The sequence below is a fragment of the Penaeus monodon genome, chromosome 15 (assembly GCF_015228065.2).
Source record: "Penaeus monodon isolate SGIC_2016 chromosome 15, NSTDA_Pmon_1, whole genome shotgun sequence".
NCBI classification, from domain to species: domain Eukaryota; kingdom Metazoa; phylum Arthropoda; class Malacostraca; order Decapoda; family Penaeidae; genus Penaeus; species Penaeus monodon.
The window spans coordinates 8,399,182-8,399,399 of record NC_051400.1 but is presented as its reverse complement, the minus strand read 5'-3'; the positions used below and the strand labels follow the sequence as shown (position 1 = coordinate 8,399,399).

General features: G+C 37.6%; 1 protein-coding gene across 1 annotated transcript in view; it reads left to right on the top strand.

Moving 5' to 3' along the window:
• LOC119581734 overlaps positions 1-218 on the top strand; it is a gene marked incomplete in the record, with an annotated part of 65,890 nt that overhangs the window by 59,739 nt on the left and 5,933 nt on the right.

Genomic DNA, 218 nt, shown 5'->3' with positions numbered 1-218 from the left:
CTTCCGCGGGAAAACATGCCTAAAGGAATTATTATTGTTGTTTTTCCTACATTTTTCCCTTTTCGCTTTTCCTCCCTTTTCCATTTAGTGACCTCGGCCTGTTAGCCTATTTAACTTGCGCCTGTCATGTTCCTCTTGCAGAATATGTAATGCAATTAAGGATTATAACTTTTTTTTCCTGCCTGTAATGAACGATGGCTCCGAATTATCTTTTTTTT